Source organism: Panthera pardus, unplaced genomic scaffold (assembly GCF_024362965.1).
Source record: "Panthera pardus isolate Hobbes unplaced genomic scaffold, ASM2436296v1 HiC_scaffold_16, whole genome shotgun sequence".
NCBI classification, from domain to species: domain Eukaryota; kingdom Metazoa; phylum Chordata; class Mammalia; order Carnivora; family Felidae; genus Panthera; species Panthera pardus.
The window spans coordinates 117,607,223-117,629,054 of NW_026526721.1; the positions used below are offsets into that span (position 1 = coordinate 117,607,223).

The 21,832-nt window shown below is 36.9% G+C and overlaps 1 non-coding gene across 1 annotated transcript; it reads left to right on the forward strand.

Annotated features, from left to right (window-relative positions):
• Positions 1 to 475: 475 nt before the first annotated feature.
• On the forward strand, positions 476 to 581 carry LOC128777456 (U6 spliceosomal RNA). Its single transcript, XR_008422716.1, has one exon. It is a non-coding gene; the product is annotated as a U6 spliceosomal RNA (small nuclear RNA).
• The last annotated feature ends 21,251 nt before the right edge of the window (positions 582 to 21,832 follow it).

The window sequence follows — 21,832 nt, forward strand, 5'->3', positions numbered from 1 at the left end:
CGTAACCGACTGAGCCACCCAGGTGCCCCTCTTGGGGCTTCTTATGACACAATTTGAGAACTATGATTTTAGCCACTGTTTTTTAAATTTTTATTTGGCAGGCTTTTTGAAGTATTAAGGAAATAACCTCAGTTTCCAAGGCCACCAGGTGGTTAATAGATAATTTCCAGGAGTATCTGCTCTTCTTTATTTAAAAAAGCAAAGCAGGGGCGCCTGGGTGGCTCAGTCAGTTAAGTGTCCGACTTGGCTCAGGTCATGATCTCACGGTCCGTGAGTTCGAGCCCCGCGTCGGGCTCTGTGCTGACAGCTCAGAGCCTGGAGCCTGTTTCAGATTCTGTGTCTCCCTCTCTCTCTGCTCCTCCCCTGTTCATGCTCTGTCTCCCTCTGACTCAAAAATAAATAAACGTTAAAAAAATTAAAAAAATAAAAATAAAGAAGCAAAGCAAAAAACTATTTTTTAAAAGCATGTCCACCTGCACTCACTTCAGCAGCACATATAGTAACACTAGAACGATACAGAGAAGATTAGCTTGCCCCTGTGCAAGGATGGAGTGCAAATTTGTGAAGCATCCCATGTTTTCTTAACCAATGTTGGGAAGCTTTGCGATTAAAAAAGAAAAAAATAATGAAAATAAAAAAGCATTTCTACCTTGCAATACAATGTTAACTGCTTTGCATCACAGCAAAGTCAAAGGAGGCGGGGTTGATATTGCTTTTCTCACTGTCATATTGACATGATCATTATGTGTGAGCAAGCTTATTACCTATCTGTTCACAATCATCTGAATTAGAACAAAAAATAGTTGTTGCACAGTATTGGTTTTCATGAATACAAATATTCAGACGGGCACTGCTTTCATAATTATTCATAAAGATTCAAATAATACAAATCTCTCCTAACTCACTGAAATTTTAGTAGCAAGTTCTCATACTACCTTACTTATTATCTTTTGGACTTTCTGAAGCCTCCATTATATGAGCAAGAAAATGAAAGAAGACAAAACTAATGAGTGAAACAACTTCCCTAAAAATGGCATCTTCTTGTTTCCTCTTGAATGTAGCATTACTTTAAAAAATCATAATGATTAGTTTTTGTTTTCAGCTCTGACATGAAAAGAGTTTGAAAGTTGCGATTGCTGTTCTTACAACAACAAAAACCCGAACCTTCAATTTTCTTGAAGCTATTGTGGCACTTGGATTGTGAAGCCAACTGCAATCCCCAAGTCCAAAGAGATAGACACATCCAGAGGAGCCACAGCAAGATCTGGAGACACGGAACGGAGCCATGGGTGAGAACACGTAATTAATCATTTTGAATTTCTGGAGGTGCGTGCAGACTAGTGAAAGGAGAACTTTACATTTGTTAATTTAATTTTATTTTAGAGAGGGAGAGAGAGCAGGGAAGAGGAGCAGAGGAAGAGAGAGACAGAATCTTAAGCAGGCTCCAAGCCTGATGCAGGGCTTGATCCCATGACCCTGGGACCATGGCCCGAACTGAAATCAAGAGTTGGACTCTCAACCGACTTAAACCACCCAGGCGCTCTGAAAGGGACACTTTTTTTTCGGAGGGACAAAGTCTTAGAAAGGGAACCACATTTCCTGAGTTTTACCTCCAGGAACCCCATGAGGTTCTCATGGGGGAGATCTGAGAAAGATCACGGAGTGGCTCTGACAGGGAAAGGTGAGGACTAATCATTGTGAAATAAACTGATACTTCTCCATACAAAGGCTTAGTTTCCATGAAAGACATTTTACTGGAGCTTATGCCACACGGAGAAAGGATATTCTTCACGCTCTAGCCCACTCTAGTCTTCTTGTCTCACCTAAGGGGGATGCATTTTCCATTGTCATATAATTGGAATCATACAGTACATAGCCTTTCCAGATTGACTTCTTTTCACTTAGCAATATGTAACTAAGGTTCATCTAGGTCTTGTTGTGGCTTGAGAGTGCATTTTTCTTATTGAGGAATATTCCATTGGATGGATGAACCACTGTTTACCTATTCACTTATTTTTTTAAATACCTATGGAAGCACTATTTTTATAATTTTTTAAATATAACTTATTGTCAAGTTGGCTAACATACAGGGCACACAGTGTGCTCTTGGTTTGGGAGGTAGATTGCCATGATTCATCGCTTACATACAAAACCCAGTGTTCATCCCAACAAGCGCATTCCTCCATGCCCATCACCCATTTTCCCCTCTCCACCCCCCAAAATCAACCCTGTTTGTTCTCTGTATTTAAGAGTCTCTTATGGTTTGCCTCCCTCCCTCTGTTTGCAACTATTTTTTTCCCCTTCCCTTATCCCATGGTCTTCTATTATGTTTCTCAAGTTCCACATATAAGTGAAAACATATGATATTGGTCTTTCTCTGACTTATTTCACTTAGCATAATACCCTCCAGTTCCATCCACATTGCTGCAAATGGCAGTATTTCATTTTTTCTCATTGACAAGTAGTATTCCATTCTATATATGAACCACATCTTTATCCATTCATCATTTGATGGACATTTAGTCTCTTTCCATAAGGAAATTGAAGAAGACACAAAGAAATGGAAAAACCTTCCATGCTCACAGACTGGAAGAATAAAAATTGTTAAAATGTCAATACTACCCGAAGCAATGTGCACATTTCAATGCAATCCTGATCAAAATTGCACTGGCATGCTTCTCAAAGCTAGAACAAACAATCCTAAAATTTGTATGGAACCACAAAAGACCCCAAAAAGCCAAAGTAACGTTGAAAAAGAAAACCAAAGCAGTAGGCAACACAATCCCAGACTTTAGCCTCTACTACAAAGCTGTAATCATCAAGACAGTAGGGTATTGGCACAAAAACAGACACATAGCCTAATGGAATAGAATAGAGAAGCCAGAATTGTATCTATTCACTTTTTAAGGGGCATTTTGGTTGCTCCAAGTTGTGGGTGATTATCAATAAAGCTGTTATACAACATTCACATGCAGGTTTTTGTGTGAACACGTTTTTCAAATCAGTTCGGTAAATGGCTAGGGGCATGATTGCTGGATCATATGGCATGACTACGTTTAGCTTTGTAGGAAACAGCCAAACTGTTTTCTAAAACAGATACTCCGTTTTGCATTCTTATAAGCAATGAGTGAGAATTCCTTTGTTCTACACCTTCAACAGCACTTAGTGTTGTCAGTTTTTGTTTTAGCCTTTCTAAGAGATGTACAGTGGTATCCTATTGTTTTAATTTGAAGCCTATCGATGACAAATATTGGAGAGCACCTTTAAAATGCTTATTTGCCATTTGTGTATCTTTTTTGACAAGTTGTTTGTTTAGATCTTTTCCCCATTTTTTTTAAGTTGGGTTGTTTCTCACCTTCTTTCAAGATTTCCTTGCTCTTCGTCCTGCAATTTTAATATATTACCCCTCATTATGGGATTATTTTAGTATTTGTTCTGTCTGGTGTTCTCAGAACTTCCTAGATCTGTGGCTTAATGTTTACCCTTCATTTGTAAATTTCTTGATTTTGATTATAATTACTGCAAATATTGCCTCTGCTTCATTCTTTTTTTTTTTTTTCCTCCTTCTGGTATTCCAATAACGCATATGTTACATGATTTGAAATTCCCTAGCATTCTTGAAGGGTCTTTTCATTTTTTTCTTTATTCTTTTCTTTTCAGTGGAAGTTATAATTGATTTTCCTTCAAGTTTAATGATTCATTTTTCATCAGCCATAAGCCAGTTATTGATGGGATCATTAAAGGCATTCCTCATTTCTGTTACAGTGTTCTTGATAAAAGCATTTCCTTTTGATTCCTTCTTAGAGTTTCTATCATTCTTCAGTACTTTCATGCAGTCTATCTTTTCCATCTGTTATTTTATATTGCCTCCTTTTCCCATTAGAGCTCTTAATTTTATTAATCGTATTATTTTAAATTCTCTTTCTTATAAGTTTAATATCTTTGTTGTATCAGAATGTGGTTCTTTGTCTCTTCCGACTGTTTCTATGTTGTTGTTTGTTTTTAAAGCTTTTGTTTTGTTATTTATTTGTGTTTGCCTTTTGACATGCCTTTTAATTTTTTCTTTAAAGGAAGATGTGCTTAATCATGTAACAGGAACTGAGGTAAATGATTTTGTAGATCTATACCAATCTGGGTAGGAACTGGACTGTGTTTAATGTTTGTGATTATTGTGTCAGAGGCTTTAAATTTCTCTAGTCCTTTTTGTTGTTGTTGTTTTGTTTTCTTTTGTTTTGTTTTCCCTCTTGACTTTCTTTCAAAGGTTCTAGTATGAGAAGGAAGGGGGAAAGGGTAACTTTTAATGGAGAAACTTGAAAAAAAACTACCTCAGCCAGGTGATCCAGATCATTATTAACAGAAATGGCATGTGAATATGCTATTATGAAAACATCTTGTTACCTCTGTGGTCTTCTTCCCAGAAATCCATAAGCTCAGTTTAATCTTGAGAAAAAGACAAACTTCAGGATATGGGCATTCTTCCAAATATCTGACCAATATTTCTCAAGACTGTCAAGATCATCAAAAACAAGAGAAGCTTAAGAAGCTGTCTCAGCCAACAAGTGCCTATGAAATGTCATGTAATAGCCTGGATTAGTTCAAGGACAATATAAAGCGTATCACGTAAAAATTCAGTATGGACTTCTGTTAATACTAATTTATCAATATTGGTTCATTAATTATAACAAACGTACCATGCTGCTACTGTAAGGTTTTAACAGTAGGATATACTGGATGTGGGGTATACAGGGACTCTGTAAAATCTTTGAAAAATTTTAAAACCTAAAGGTGTTCTAAAATATTTACTTAGGGGCGCCTGGGTGGCTCAGTCTGTTAAGCGTCTGACTTTGGCTCAGTTTATGATCTCGCGGTCCGTGAGTTTGAGGCCCGCGTCGGGCTTTGTGCTGACAGCTCAGAGCCTGGAGCCTGTTTCAGCTTCTGTGTCTCCCTCTCTCTCTGACCCTCCCCCATTCATGCTCTGTCTCTCTCTGTCTCAAAAATAAATAAACGTTAAAAAAAAATTAAAAAAAATAATGATTTGCTATCTGAATTAAATGAATAATTAATAATTCCTTTCAATTAGAGGGGACTGAACAACTATTTGCACAACATAATACAAGTGAATGGGATTTTCTTAGCACATTTTTAACAATATGTATAAATACTAAATAGTGACTGGGAGGTATTATTTAAATGACAGAAATTCAGAACCAAATTATAGTTTCTAGTCCATTCTCTGCATAGAAGCCATAGCTTATGAATAAATAATTTTTCCTAATGACGAGAAGAGTTAATTCTAATGGAACAAAGCTACAATTAGAAAGCAGACTTGGGGCACCTGGGTGGCTCAGTCAGTTGAGCGTCCGACTTCGGCTCAGGTCATGATCTCACAGCTGGTGAGTTCAAGCCCCGCGTCGGGCTCTGTGCTGACAGCTCAGAGCCTAGAGCCTGGAGCCTGCTTCAGATTCTGTGTCTGCCTCTCTCTCTACCCCACCCCTGCTCACATTCTGTCTCTTTCTCTCTCAAAAATAAATAAACATTAAAAAAAAAAAAAGAAAGAAAGCAGACTTAGCCTCATTCACAATACCCTTCTACGTGGAATTTTATGTCGTGGTTCAGAGGATGAACAGAAACAGCTTGTATAATTGTCTCTTAAATGTCAGCAGGAAAAATAACAAAAATAAGTTACAGTAACAGCTTTCATTTTTTCACAGCCCCAGAGAAACTGAACATAAAAATAATAAGACACTCTCTAAGGGTTTAACCAAAGGGTCATTAAGATAAAGTTTCTCCTAAAAAAAGATCTTCTTAAACTTGAATTCTTCTCTAAATTAGAGAGGAGGCTCTGAAAATACACATTTCTAAAGCACTATCAATTTAGTGAATATATCAAGATTATAATGACAAAAGTTTACTTGGCAAGAGCATGAAATAAATTGGTTTCTCCTTAGAGTTAAACATTTAACAATGGTACATGCTCTGTTAACCTCTCTAATCTGAGGAAATTACAGGAGCTCCAGCAATGACATATATTTTTACTTTTACAGTGAATTATTGAATTGTTTTGTCATGTAGGCCTGGAGTCCAGGGGCTGTTTATTGGTTTTAGTTTATAATAACTCAATCTGACTCTTCATTGATTTCCTTCCTTCCCAATATTGTTTCTGCTACCTTCAGAATCCTAGAGCCTCCCAGGACATTATGTACCTTCAAGTGGAGGTGTTCTGGTCTTTCCTTCAGTGACCTCCACAAACACAGCCCCAGTGAACAGTCAAGCAGCAAAAGTCCATTTCAAATTATTTCTCTGGTTCTCTGTTTTTAGATTTGATTCTAGTATGTTGGGACTGGGGAGTAGCCTATACAGGAAGATGTAAGAGGTGGGAACGTTGAAAATCACCAATTTCAGGAATTATGGTCTGAGGGCAAATTACAATTCAAGCGATTCACATTCTATCGATTCCAGTTCTGTTTGATAAAACAAAATTAAAAAAAAAATTCTTTGAGGTGTACCTGTGTGACTCAGTCAGTCGGGCCTCTGACTTCAGGTCAGGTCATGATCTCAGAGTTTGTGGGTTTGAGCCCTGTGTCAGGCTCTGTGCTGACAACTCAGAGACTGGAGCCTGCTTCAGATTCTGTGTCTCCTTCTCTCTCTGTCCCAAACCCCACCTGTGCTGTCTCTCAAAAATGAATAAATGTTAAATATATATATATATATATATATATATATATATATATAAATGTGTATGTATATATATACATATATACATATATGTGTATCTATATATATATACATATATATGTATATATGTGTATATATATATATACATACACATTTATATACATATCTATACACACACACACACACACACACACACACATATACACACTCTATGATTTTAAGCCCTGGTGGGAAGGTTAACTGTAAAGGAGAAACAATAGAGATAAGGGTTAATTTTTGCCTTTTTATTTTTTCCTTACCACTGGCGTGACCCTTAGGAAAATACTCAATTTCTATTAACTACATTTGGCCCATCTATAATATGGAACCTATCATCATGATTATTTCACAATGGTAGCCATGAATATTAAATAGAAAATATGTTGACCAGTAACTCAGTGTGTCTGGCATAAAATACATCCTCTACCATAGTGAGACTAGCTTCAAATCAATCCACTGCCCAAACACAGTAGCACTCTTCAGTGTGGGAACTAATTTTGTGGATGTTATTTTCTAACCGTTGACCTTCCCACCATCACTCACTTTGCTACAGTTTTCACTTGTGCATGTTGAAAACGCTACAGACTAGCAAGTAAGCATCAGAGAGTACGGTCGTTGGGTTGTCATAATTGTTTTTAATTTAATTTTGATGAAACCCTGGAAGTTTCTTTTTTTAATGTTTATTTATTTTGAAGGGGAGAGAGAGAGAGAGAGAGAGAGAGAGAGAGAGAGAGAAAGAGAAAGAGAGAAAGCGAGCACGGGAGGGAGGGGGAGGATCCCTAGCAGGCCCTACCACCATCAGTGCAGAGACTGTCGCAGGGCTCCATCCCACGAATGATGAGATCATGATCTGAGCTGAAATCAAGAGTCGGACACTCAACCAAGTGAGACACCCAGGCAACCCAGAAGTTACGTTTCTTGATATCATCTTATGGCTGAGAATTCCAACATTCAGAGAGGGTTACTAATGTTCTAAGCTAATTCAACTAGTAGGTTGGGAAGGCAGGATGTGGGTCTTGGGATCCTCTGGCTCAAAGGTCCATCCACTTTCTGACAGAGCCCTTTGTCGTCCCTTCCCTTCAAATATTATCGAATGCACAGTGAGTCAGTACATGTGACTGCCTGACCTGCATTGACTAAAGCTGTTTCGACGTATAAGACGCTCGGTAAATATTAGGAGTTGGGAGTGATGAGTCTATGCAGAGACGAGAGCGTCACTGTGCCCTTTTGTACTTTAATGTGAAGGAAGCACAGTATTGCTGGACGCTAACTCAGCAGTTGGCCTGATGAGTGTAAGGTGACCAAAGTTAGCAGTTTCTGGACCCCTGTAGGAGTACTATATGGGCCAAATGAAACAGAAGAGAACGACCCAGAAAAACTGCTGTGCCATGCGACTACTCTGAGGACCATGGTCAACTCATCAGTGTTTTCATTCTTGTAGATTGTTACTAAGAGCTTAGTAGATTTTATATTTTTAAAGTTAAAGGATGCTGTAACTTCCTTAGTATGTTTTCTTTTATTTGGGCTAGATTAGAGGAACACGGTATTAATAATACTTCCGTCTACACTTAGGGAGAGACATATAAAGTTCCTTGATCTATGGATAAAATGGTTATGTTTATATCAGACTAACAAATTACAATGACTCTTAGCCACTCTTACTTCACCAACATAAATTCCAGTCTATTAGTGGTTTCCTTTCCCCCAGAACACCCCAGAGCTCTTAGAATGAGTCAGCGCAATTCTGTTCAGACCTGCTGCTGCCTACTGGAGGAACGAGTGCCTTGAAACTACTTTTGAAATGAAGCCAGACAGCTTCTGTCTCCCAACGGCTTTAATAGGCTTTGTCCCATCAAAGGCTCCTCTGATAAGTCTAGGTGAAGAGCTGGGGGGTATCTGACACTCTTTCCATTGTCTCCCTCTGGTGTGAAGTGAAGCCAGAAGCAGGCACAGCAAACGTCACTGCGTGACAGTCTGTTGGCCTTAGTTCAGCAAAGCAGATCTCTGGGATGGATGCGAGCAAGAGGTTAAAAGTCGCTAATTTCTCATTCTCTTCAGGGAATGCTCAAACCAAAACAAACAAACAAACAAAAAATCCTGGTCTCTGCCCATTTAAACTTGTTTTTGTCGAGTCTGTTTCCTTTCTAACATCTCTGGATATTTTTTTCATTTCCTAATATGGAGAAGCATCTAGGTGCAATTAAGTCATCACTGCTCTCTGAAGCTCAGTCCTTGAAGCAGAGTATGTTTTATTTGGGAAAATAACTTCAACCTATTTGGTGAGGTACTTCTCAGGGACCTCTTCCTCCTGACCCCATGCAGTGCCATATATATATATATATATATATATATATATATATATATATATACACATACATACACACACACACACACACACACACCAGTGGGATGGTGGTAATGGCTTAAACCCCTATTCACTTTGGTTACAAGTAGATGCACCCATGTGTCTGTGTGTGTGCACTTGTATGTGAGTGATGTGTGCTGTGGACAAGGGTAGGAGTATTTAACCTCTTCTCCCAGAATCCAAGCTCGAAATGTTATGATGGAAGAGAGAGAGCTTAAATCAGCCTATTGTGAATCAAAACTATGGAGCTTCCATGTACAAATGTACAGGCAGTTGATATAAAGAAAATGACAGTTTTCAGTTAAAGATGTATACAGTTTAGGATAACTTATGAGCATTCATTATTTTTTAAAACACTTTTTCAGATAAAATTTGAAATTTTAATAATCCTCTGTTAATAAAGGACATATTATACAAATGTCACTTGGTTTTTCTTTGACAATTTAGAAGGCAACTAAATGGCTCAGAAACCCCAAACAATCTTCAGCATTATTCGCAATCTTGAGTAAATTCAATTTAATGAATAAACCAGAAGAGTTCTTGAGACATTTTTCAGGTTATAAAATCCTGGAGCCATATAATATCTTTCCAAAAAGGAATATTACCAGTATTATTGCTGCTATCTTTTAGGAAATTGGCCCAAGAGATACCAGAATTTAGATCAAATGACTATGTAAATAATAACTTTTTATTACAACCTATAAACATGCTTCTTGTTTACTATAACATGATATAAAGCCAACAACGTCTAAGCTATTTTTCTGGTCTTCTAAATGAAACTGTATTAAAAATTAGGAAAGTATCATTTAAGAAGGTCTTATTTCTTCACAGAATATCATTAGTCCAAGGACAACTTAATGCAGTATTATAAATATTATGGGGGTTTTAAAAATAAGACACTGGCTCTTGACAAAATCAGAAAATATGAAATCTCAGAACTCTTACATACTTGCATGGTCTAGCAATGTCAGAACCCAAGTTGTTGAAACTTAGTCACAGTGCATTCTGACTAGTGAGAATCCGAGCCCATTCTTTTCCAGGTCTGTGAATTTTCTACTGTGCCAGGTTCTTACAATAGTTGTGTTTCAGACATAAAGATAAAAAGAATAAGTGTAAACCATAGTACAGATATTATAGTTCCAATGCTCTTTTCCAAAAGTCCCTAATGTCTCAAATTTTCATCAGTCAATAATTCTCATTGGGGGTGGTTTTAGCCACTGGGAGAAGTTCAGTCATGTCTGAAGACATTTTTTTTTTTTTCAACGTTTATTTATTTTTGGGACAGAGAGAGACAGAGCATGAATGGGGGAGGGGCAGAGAGAGAGGGAGACACAGAATCGGAAACAGGCTCCAGGCTCTGAGCCATCAGCCCACAGCCTGACGCGGGGCTCGAACTCACGGACTGTGAGATCGTGACCTGGCTGAAGTCGGATGCTTAACCGACTGCGCCACCCAGGCGCCCCGTGTGAAGACATTTTTAATCGTTACATATTCAGGGTCGTGGAGGGAGAGGATAACGATTACAACTGTCAATTATTGAATGCTAAACATTTTACAGTCAACATAACCTATGCAACAGAGAATTTTCTGGACCCACATGTCAGTAGCCCTGAGACTAAGCTACTCTAAGTTTCCCTCCACACTGAATTTTCAAATGACGAATAGACTCCATCTCCTATGCAAACTTCAGTGACTCAGCAGTAACTACCTGGAACCCTGTGTTAGGAACAAAAATAGCAGGCATGTGTTCAGTCTGCAGGAGAGAGAGGGCTCCACTATGCATTTTCAGCTTAATTAATAACTGTTTTTTAAATTTAATGTGATCGTTGTTTCACAAGGTAGAAATTAGATTAACGTTTATCATTTTTCAAGCCTTTATCCTAAATTCACCCTTTAGAGATACCCCTTCTTATGATGTTGTGTTTTAAATTAGCATTAACATAACTCTTCTGGCATATGCAGCTTTATGTAGATTAGGCCATGGTGCATATAAATAATCTACTTCATTTTTCTCAAATTCCAGCAATGACGATGTTTTATTTTTTCAAATATACTTCTAATCTGCTGTGAAGTGATACTTTAAAAATATAATAAAAGTGAATAACCAGAGACATCATTACAAAAACACTCCGCATTATTATATTTATCTCAATGAGATCGGGTGACATCTTTTATGGACCAGCAAGTGTATGAGGAATACAGCTGGAGCATCATACACTTTTTTTTTTTTTAATCTACTCCTATCCTTCACTCAAGAAACAGTTATTCCCGGCTTGATAAGGGTCATGCACCGCATCTCTGAGGAACTCAGAGATAAAAGGCTGTCTCGATCCTCACGGAATTCTCAGTCTAGTGGACGAGCCAGATAAACAATTTTAATACCAGTGGTATTCAATACATGATACTAATCATCCTGGGTAACATGGCGGGTGTAGAGGATGCTGCGAGAAGCCTCGAACTGAGAAGATATTTGTCATGAATATTTCCCTAGTGTAGGAACCATCTGTCAACTTAGGAACAGTGTCTTTACTAAAGAATACTTCTTTGCCATAACCTCATACTCTAAAAGTACTGGTTGATGGGGCGCCTGGGTGGCTCAGTGGGTTAAGCCTCCGACTTCGGCTCAGGTCACGATCTCATGGTTCATGGGTCCCAGCCCCACATCGGGCTCTGTGCTGACAGCTCAGAGCCTGGAGCCTGCTTCGGATTCTGTGTCTCCCCCTCTCTCTGTCCCTCCCCCACTCACACTCTGTATCTCTCTCTCTGTGTCTCAAAAATAAAGAGTAAAAAATTAAAAAAAAATATTGGTTGAATACATGTGTTACTAAACTGAGAAGTGAAAACTGTGTATTTACAATACCACAAAATAATAACTGTCCATGACTGCCAATCGGGCCACTTATTCTCCTTTAACTACATTCCCAGCTATTAAATGTATTAAAAGCCCAAGAATTGCAAGAAATAACACAATGCCAACTGAACTTTTAGGGAAGGATGTATCTCCATTGGGTCTCTGCTACAGCCAGTAGTCGTCTAACTGATACTGAAAGCAGACTTAGTACCCATGACAGGCAAGATGCTTAAAGTGGTGTTTTGCTAGAAGTGTTACAAAATGATGATTCAGGTATTTTAAAAAGCTTATTATCTTCCTTAAACTGGAGACCATTTATCATTTCTCTACTGATTTAACACTGATAGCTAGAAAGAAATGTATGTTTTTTTCTTGCTTCCAATTACCTTTCCTTATCTTTAATAGCTACATTCTCAATTCATCTTTTTGATGACGTGTAATTTGAATGGCTAAACAGTACCACTCAGACTCATTTTCCTTGTAAACTATGTTGGTTTTAAGTTACACATGTCTGTTTGAGGCTGAGTAGACTCCAAATGTTTACTTGAGTTGGGTATCACAGGATTATTGCAGTTACTGAGCTATGCCATCCTATAATTCTGAAGTAAATGTTAATTGTCATTGTTTAATTGTTTAATAATGAGATGTGACATTCCATTAAAATGCTTAGGAAATTGGGACAGTAAAATTATTTTTTTTTTTAAAATGATGTTTTTCCTCGTTTCTATTCTCATTACCTTTAACCACTTTATACCAAAAAAGAAATAATATTACATGTAAGAGGAACATGCCATGCATATAAAATGGAATTACATGTGGAGAGATTATTATTAATGTTGGTTAAGTGATTAAATAAGCCACAGTCCAGTTATTCTAATGCCAGATCAAATGTACCAAAAAAAAAAAAAAAAGTAGACAATGGAAAATGAAAAAGCAGTCATCTGAATAACTGATTACAAAATTGCACATCGTATACTCTTCTTGCTTGACATGAAAATTTTTCTATGATTCTACAGAGATATTTACACGTAAACTTAAAATACAGGGGTTGTGTTTATTTTATACTATGGTGTATTCTGAACTAACGTACAAACTGCGTGAATCTGGGCAAGTCACTTGTTTCTTCCTCCAGGTTTGTGATCCAGGTTTTGGGGCTAGTCTTAGCCCTAGATAGAGGCAACTAAGAAGCCAGATATTAGTAAATCTGATTAACACTGTCAGATATAACGATTAAGACCTTAGCTGCAGAAAATGGAATGCTGCCCTTATCCATCTTTTAGCGTTTGTCCTGACATCTGACCAAGACATATTTTGCTTTATGTGGCTACCGGTGGGGACAGAATCCTGGCTGAACTTCAGGCTCCACGCTACAACCCCGCTTCCTGTTGCCTGCTGCCAGATTACTCTAGGACTGCTGCTTCTCAGCTACCACCATCATCCTGGTCAACCCCTTCCTCTTTTGAACGTGTCTAGATCACCATCTCTCCCACACATGTCTCCTCTTTCCAAGCACGCATTATGAGTTGGAATGTGACTGTGGTACTGCCTGTGCATCGAAATAATGATGCCAGGCTCCTCTCACAATTGATAGCACTTCTTCTAGGGCAAAAACTTGTTTTTCCCTGTATTCTAGCCTTTCATCTTAGTTTAAGCTACAAGAAGTTCGAAAAACAGTACACCGTTCTCACGTGCCCTTCATCTAGCTGTCCCCAAAGCTCCTGTTTAACACGGCCACAGAAGGTTGTCAAAACCAGGATATTGACTATTAACTACGAGGAACGTAAGTATAGATCTTATTCAGATTTCACCAATTTTTGCCTGCACTTTTTAATTGTTTAGTTCTATGAAAATGTTTCACATGTAGTTTTGAGTAACCACCACCACGATCAAAATAAGGTTGTCCCATTAGCACTAATAAGGTTTCTTAGGTAACTCCTTAATTGTAATAGTCTTTCCCAACGCAAACCCCTACAAGCAATAATCTGTCTTCTATCACTGTTCTTTGTCACTTTGAGGACATTACATGTGTGGAACTGTCCAATATAGAACCCTTTGAGATCAACATTATTTCCTTCAACACACTGATGCCTGTGAGTTTCATCCAAATTGTTGCATACAGCAGGAGCTAATTCCGTGATAGTAGCGAAAGATAGTGTTTCATGTTATGGAGGTAACAGGGTTTATCCGTTCACCCACTGAAGCACACTTAGTTTGTTTCTAATGTGGTACTATTACAAATAAGACTGCTGTAAAGATTCACATCGTTTTGTGTATGAACGTAGGCTTACACGTCTAGAAAAAGATCAAGGTGGGCAATTACTAGGTCTTATGGCAAGTATATTTAACATTATAAGAAACTGATACACCGTTTTCTTAAAGGGCCGTACCTTTCTGTTCTTCCCACCAGCAACACATGCAAGGGCCACTTGTTTCACATTCTCACCAGCGCTTGGTTGTCACTAATTTTTATTTCAGCCATTCTAATAGGTATTGTAATGGTAGGTCATGGAAGCCTTAATTCGTATTTCCTTAATGGTTTATCCTGTTGAACATTTTTTTATGTGCTTCTTTTCCATCTATATACTCTCTGCTGTGAAGAGGCTTTTCAAATCTTTTGCTTATTTCCCTGCTGGATTTTTAGTTTTAATTACTATTGAATTTACAGAGTTCTTTCTATACGTCAGATTAGATCAAGGTACTGTGTTGGCTATCTTGCCCGCAAATATTTCTTCTTAGTCCGTGGCTTGTTTTTCGTCTGTGTCACAGTCAGTTATAGAGACACAGGTAGTGATTTTGATGAAGTCCACCTTATTCATTTTCTTATTCTATGGATCCTATCTTGGGTGGTATGTCTAAGAATGCTTCTCCTAATATTGAGTCACACACATTGCCTCCTATGTTTTATGGTAAAAGTTTCATTGTTTTATGTTTTACACTCAACAGATGCATACTATTCTGAGTATTGCTAGTTCTGTGAGCTTTTTATTATTTCTAAGTTTTTTTCTTCCAATTTATCACCAAAGAACAGATATTTCATAAAAATGAAAATAAATGTAAATTTTATTATTTTTTGTCAAAATGCAAAATTTATATTCAAACCTGATAGTCTTGTTTTTTTCTCTACAACCTGTGAGTCTAAAATTTAATTAAAAAATTTTTTTAAGTTTATTTATTTTTGAGAGAGAGAGCAGAGGGGAGGGGCAGAGACAGAGGGAGAGAGAGAATCCCAAGCAGGCTTTGCACTGTCAGCAAATAGCCCGAGGTGGGGCTTGAACTGACAAATTGTGAGATCATGACCTGAGCCAAAACCAAGAGTCAGATGCTTAACTGACTGAGCCACCCAGGCACCCCTAGAAGCTATTCATTTTTTGTTAAATCAACAGTCTTTAAGATTATAGACTAATTACATAATTAAGTATGAATAATTTAAAATGCCTGGGTGAATATATTTAAGTGCATTTCAAAATAAAATTATATGGTATTACTTTATGTAGGTGAAGTCTATGGTAATATAATTATAGATTTTCTTCCACAGATTTGTTTTGTTTACTAAGAAAAGTTCCAAATTCAAAGAACATGTATGGCTTGCTGAGCAAATGTGATTAGAATCTTAATTGACTTTGAATTTTCTTTGACCTCTAGTATCTTCAATTATCATCAAATGCTACTAACTGAAATGGCTAAGGAATTTACTATTTCTCATAGAAAAGTATGGATCATTCATTTATTTATTCATTCTGCCTGTGATTTAAAGTGGGTTTATATTAGCCTTTATTACTTACTTTAGCCTTTCAATAGCAAGGGCTGGAGAAATGGAAACTAACCTTACTGAGTACTTCTGTACCAGAAATGAAGACCTCCCTGGCTCCTTTCCCCATACAGACAGACAACAATCACATTTAAATCTTTAAAACAACCCCAGAGTTTAGATTCACATTTTAAAATGAGGTAATTAATTTTCAGAGAGGTGAAATAAATTGCTATAAAGTATCAGTAGACAGCATTGTCAAGGTTTCAAAACAGTTTGAGTAATTTTTGAGCCTCCTGCTACCCACTTAAGCTTATTTAAATATATCATTAAATTAAAAAAATCTAATTGAGGCAATAAAGTGAAATGATACTATCTTCAATTGTGCTAGGAAATTTGAGAATAGAACAACAGTAAACAAACAAACATTTACTGTTGACTTACTTGTTCCATTTTTTTTTTTTTTGGTTCATAAAATGATGAACTGTTGTTTTTTTTATCATACTCAGTTAAGAACTGGTGTTTTGGGGCACCTGGGTGGCTCAGTCGGTTAAGTGTCCGACTTCGGCTCAGGTCATGATCTCACGGTCCGTGGGTTCGAGCCCCGCGTCGGGCTCTGTGCTGACAGCTCAGAGACTGGAGCCTGTTTCATATTCTGTGTCTCCTTCTCTCTGTGACCCTACCCCGTTCATGCTCTGTCTCTCTCTGTCTCAAAAATAAATAAACGTTAAAAAAAAATTTTTTTAAAAAGAACTGGTGTTTTATCATACACCTGCTAATAAATAACAGCAGTACAAACACCATGATAAAAACAGGTGAAGCGTTTGAACAGATACTTCTAAAAGAATATATACAAATGTAAAATAAGCACATGAGATATGTTTAACATTGTTCGTCATTAGAGAAATGTCAAAATCACATCGAAATGGTATAACAAACTTCCTAGAAAAATTTAAATTTAAAAGATCACCAAAACCAAGTGTTGATAAGATGTGGAACTGGAATTCTCATAAATTATTGAAGAGAGATATTAATTTTGACAAGCACTTTGGAAAATGGTTTGGCAAACTTATAGAAATAACCCTATATTCATTAGATGAAACAGTAATTCTACTTCTAGATTTTTATTGAATAAAGATGAAAACATACATCTGTATAAAGACTTACATGCAAGTTTATACTAGCTGTGTTTATTTTTATTTTTATTTACTTTTCAGTTTAGAGACAGAATGTGCAAGTGGGGGAGGGGAGTAGAGAGGGATAAAGAAATAGAAACAGAGAGAGAGAGAAAGAGAGAGAGAGAGAATCTTAAGCAGGCTCCATGCTCAGCATGGAGTCACATATGGGGCTTGATCCCATGACGCTGGGATCATGACCTGGGCTGAAATCAAGAATCAGACACTCAACCAGCTGAGCCACCCAGGCACCCCGATAACTTTATTTATTATAACCAAAATTGGACAACCATCCCTGTGTCCACCAGCTAGAGAATGGATAAGCAAAGTGTGGCACACTCATATAATGGACCACTACTGAACAATGAACAAGAGCAAACTAATGCTACATTTGACATGAGTGAAATGCTAAAAACACTGAACAGTGAAAGCCACTGTCAAAAGGGTGCATGTTCTGCTGTTCAATTTATAAGAAATGCCAGATGAGGTAAAAATTAACTACAGTGTCAGAAAGCAGATTTAATTTGTTTAGAGCCCAGGTTGAAGAAGGATTGCTGTATATGGGGTCATGTGGGAACTGATAGAAATGGTCAAAACATTCAATACCTTGATTCTGAAGATGGTTACATCAATGTATGTTATTTGCCAGAGTGCATTAAACTATATGCTATAAATGGGTGTATTTTATTTTCTAAAAATTAATTCCTGATGTAGTTTATTTAAAAAAACATATCAGCCATATGAAATTTTATTTTAGTTTTTCAGAGAGAGAGAGAAAGAGAGAAAAAAGAGAGAATGAGCAGGGGAGGGACAGAGAGAAAGACAGAATCCAAAGCAGGCTCCAGGCTCTGAGCTGTCAGCACAGAGTCCAACATGGGGCTCAAACTCACAAACCATGAGATCATGACCTGAGCTGAAATCGGATGCTTAACTGACTGAGCCACCCAGGCACCCAGCCATATGAAATTTTAAAAATGGAGTAGTGCAAGTTTTCGTAAGATGGAATGACGACAGGTAGTGATATATGCCTAAAGAGAAAAGATGACAATTAAGTATACACCCAAGGCAGTTAAAGTCGAACTAAATAAAGAGGAAAATGCAGTGATTCCTGTAGAGGTTACCTTTGAGGTTTCCTCCAAGGATACAGATAGAAATAAGAATGGCATGAAAATACTAAGTGGGAAGTTGACGTATGTGTGAATCAGAAAATTGTGACCTTCACTGTAAATAGTAGGGCTTCACTGATAAGAAACTGAAAGTAAGTGAACCGGAGCAGTATAAAAGGAAATCATAAAAATAAAATTTCTGGGCACCCGGATCTGAGCTTTAACATTTACTATATGTAGGTCTTTCAAGAAAAGTCTTAACTAAGTTTTCTGTGATTCAGTTTTTACAAATTAAGGTTAAAAAAAAAAAGAAAAGAAAAAATGAGGCTCTAAGATCATGCTTTAGGATTACTCTAATTATTAAATTATATCTATGAATCTTCTGGCAAAGCGCCTGGAGCTTTTTGACCCTAAAGATATTGTAGAATCTAAGAATAATTTCACATCGTTAATGACTATTATAAAGTTTTAATGAATATTCAACTTCTTAGACTATATTCACTATGAAAATAAAAACAAAATAATTTAAAAGATCATATATTCTATAATAATACTTAAAAAATCTTAATGTTTATTTTTGAGAGACAGAGCATGAGCAGGGGAAGGGCAGAGAGAGAGGGAGACACAAATCCTAAGCAGGCTCCAGGCCCTGAGCTGTCAGCACAGCTGGGGCTGGACTCGAACCCACAAACTGAGATCATGATTTGAGCCGAAGTCGGAAGCTTAACCGACTGAGCCACCCAGGTGCCCCTATAATAATATTTTCTAAGCCATATACTGCTATTAGTTCACATGAAAAACATCCCATGAACTATGAAATTATATACATCAAAATATTTACTTAAAAGCAACTAGGATATATTAATCATATTACAAATGTTATTTAGGAGATACAATGATGTGCGTATTGTTAGAAGCAGGGAAAATTTAAAAAAAAGACAAATTTCTTAAAATGAAGATAGAAATCACAAATAATTTTCCCAAATATGAGTGCATTCTGGTATGGCCCTAGAGTTACACAGATAAGAGGTTCACACTAGAAAAAAATGATAAAGATAATTACAATGTAAAAATAGGGAGAGAGGATAAGAATGTTAAGAACAAATGAAAACAACCACCACCAAATAAATGGCAAGATAAGGAAACCAACCACATAAGAGATTGTTGAAATAAGTGACACTGGAAGATAAACTGAGTATTCCTCACATGCAAATAATGATTTATTGAAGAATTCATCCTTCTGCTGAGAGCGGGAAAAGAGTAAGAAGGAGGGAGGGAGAGAGCGAGAGAGAAATGAGATGTAGTGATGCAAGACTGACCAGAGAGGATTGAAGCGTCTGCTGCTCTACAACAAATACTACAGAAATAGAGACGGATTTACAAGTGAGAGAAAAAAATGAACACTCATCAAAGGTGTTGGCCATTAGGCATAGGAAGACGAGAGCAAGATGAAAGGATGTCTCAGGAGGGCTCGGGAGACAGATGGAACAGATAAAAAGACTGGAAAAGCAGCTTGTTGAGGAAAAGTTTTCAAAAAATATTCTAAATTCAGACTTTTGAAGAACTTGGACAAAGACCTGCTGAGAAAAAAGTCTGTCGGGGAAAGGAGATGATGTGTATAATAAACAATTAATGGTTTAGAGCAGAAAGTGAGGGGACTTCAATGCAAACCCTCCTCCTCGCTATCATCTAAGGTCACAAGCATCCTTCAAAGTTTTAATAAATCAAGTCACATACAGTTATATATGGGCATGGGCCAACAGATTAAAATACCGTGCTGATCTGGTTCCCCTCTCTTCTATGTGTAGCTACTGATTCCCACTGCAAAGGAACTGAAGGGGACATTGGACTGCATGGCTGGCTTTAATGCTCAAACTCATTTGAGTCTCAAAAAAAACAGCCAAACTCATTTGGATCTCAAAGTTCCTCCAATGCTCCGCTCCCTTGTGATTCTTTGAAGTCAAAAACTATTAGATGAACTTGTAAATGACACGTTCCCCCTAAACATGGGGAAAAGAGAAGAGGCTCTTAAAATGCAGCTCTCCTTGCTGTATGCAATAAACGAATCTTTGATGATAAACTATATTTCTTACACATTTATTGGTAAAGCTCAATTTCATTCAATAATATCTCTTACGCACTATGAAATCAGAGGCCCTTTATGTTCATTTATGGCAAATGCTGCTTTTTCAAAATCATCAAACATCTTCTTTATACATCTGGATTTTCATATATTTTATTAGATGTCCTAGAGTGGAATATATCTGTTACCTGAGAAATATTATGCTAAACCAATAATTGTAAAAGTTTCCTTGACTAAGAATCACACAAATACTAACTGTTGATTTGGTCAGTGTCTGAGGTAGTAGGTTTCCCCAGGTTCTACATCATTGGGCAACAGCTATTTTCTGGATTCATTATGAACCCCATTTTCTGCGTCATCCTGGCAGATGAACAGCCAGAGCGTTAAGAACTAAAGGACCATCCTCAGTGGTCTATGCAGGTGGGACCTGTTTCCTTGGTGGACACAACTAGGTAAAGAGTTTCATATGTTGAAGCATAGTTTATCTCATTATTTTTAATTCTGAAGACTTGTACCCATGTAACTAGATTAATTTAGCCATTTCTTTACTGCAGTGCAATTTTATTCTCCTCCAATATTGCTTTTTAATTTAATTTAATTTAATTTAATTTAATTTTATTTTATTTTATTTTATTTTATTTATTTTAGTTTATTTATTTTGAGAGAGGGAGCAAGTATGAGTAGGGGAGGGGCAAAGGGGAGGGAGAGAATCCCAAGCAGGCTCCATACTGTTAGTCAGAGCCCAATGTGGGGCTCGATCTCATGAATCACCAGATCATGATCTGAGCTAAAATCAAGAGTTGGACGCTTAACTGACTGAGCCTCTCAGGAGCCTCCAATATTGCTTATTTCAAATGATGTTTCAGAAACATGCTTGTACATGATTCTTTTGTGCTTATTTATGTCTCTAGAATATTTATTTAAATGTAGAAGTACTTTTAATCTCCAAAAGATGCTTTCCTTCCAAATGCTGTACACATTTTATTTCCACCAAGGGTGTGAAAGTGAATTACATTATAGCCTCCCTAAGTACTAGATAACAAGATGTTTTTATATAAACCTTTTTATTTTAATGTATATCTCGCTGACCACTACTGATATTGAACATCATTATTTCTAATTGTTTCCAGAGATCTTTTTTGTATTCACGAAGAAAAAAAAAAAGATCTCTTCTACATTGTGTATGTTGTAAATATTTTCTCCAACATTGTAATTTGTCTTTTAATTGTTTGTAAGGCATTTTATTATACCAAAAGTTATTTACAGGGAAAGGGCAAAAAGCCTTGGTTGTTTTTATTTATGAAGTATACTTCTATGAAATTTTTTCTTCTTATGACTTTGTGTAGTTTTCACTCTGGCTTAAAAATATTCAAAACTTTAAGAAAATTTGGAAGTATTACTCTTATACATACTGCTTTATGTGCTGTGTCTTCAGCAATAAATGAGAAGACAGTTTCTGAACTCAAGGATTCACATACTATGTTACATACTATGGTAGGCAGAAAAAAAATGGATGGCCAAATAATTCCGTGTCCTAATCAATGGAAACTGAATATGAAACCTAAATGGAAAAGAAATTTTGTAGAAGTCATTAAATTAAGAATCTTTAGCTAGAGAGATTATCCTGGATTGGTCCAGGATAAACACAAGTACTCTTATAAGTGAGCAAGGTAGGCAAGAAAGAAGCGGAAAGAAAATAATATATTGAGATGTGACTCCTTACATGGAAGTGAAAGTGAAAAGATTGCTGGTTTTGAAGATGCTTTCCAGACTCAAGGAAAGAAGAAAGC